The sequence below is a fragment of the Schistocerca americana genome, chromosome 8 (assembly GCF_021461395.2).
Source record: "Schistocerca americana isolate TAMUIC-IGC-003095 chromosome 8, iqSchAmer2.1, whole genome shotgun sequence".
Taxonomy (NCBI): domain Eukaryota; kingdom Metazoa; phylum Arthropoda; class Insecta; order Orthoptera; family Acrididae; genus Schistocerca; species Schistocerca americana.
In genome coordinates, this window is record NC_060126.1 from 491,016,718 (window position 1) to 491,017,412 (window position 695).

The window sequence follows — 695 nt, forward strand, 5'->3', positions numbered from 1 at the left end:
CTGTCCTTTTTTCCCCCTAAGGTAAGTCTTTCCGCTCCCAGGATTGGAATGACTCCTTACCCTCTCCTTAAAACCCACATCCTTTCGTCTTTCCCTCTCCTTCCCTCTTTCCTGATGAAGCAACAGTTTGTTATGATAGCTTGAATTTTGTGTGTTCGTTTGTGTTTGTTTGTGTGTCTATCGACCTGCCGGCACTTTTGTTTGGTAAGTCTCATCATCTTTGTTTTTAGATATATTTTTCCCACGTGGAATGTTTCCCTCTATTATATTCATATAATTAATTTGAACCCAACAATTACGTTTGTTATTGTCACTGTTGCATTTTGAAATCTTTTCTGTTGTCTTATTTTCTCTTTCTGTTTTTGCCAGTAGTTTCACTTTGTATTCACCTTCTCCTTTTTTCCGTAACTTACTGTACGATTTTATCTCGCCGATATATACTCAATAATACGTAATACGTAATAATACGTAACGCACTTCCAAACCATAACCAAAAACAAAACAAAAATTTTTTTTCCGCTTTCAACACTACCGCTGCTATAAAATCACCGTTTCTAGTTCACAAACAGTTCCTGTCACCTATTAAACAACCATTTCGGTTAGTTCTAATAACTTTTGCTTTATTTCCATTTCCGTTTTTCTCACATCACTGGTCATTTTTAGCCGCCTCCCACAGGTTTTACCGTCATTATTTC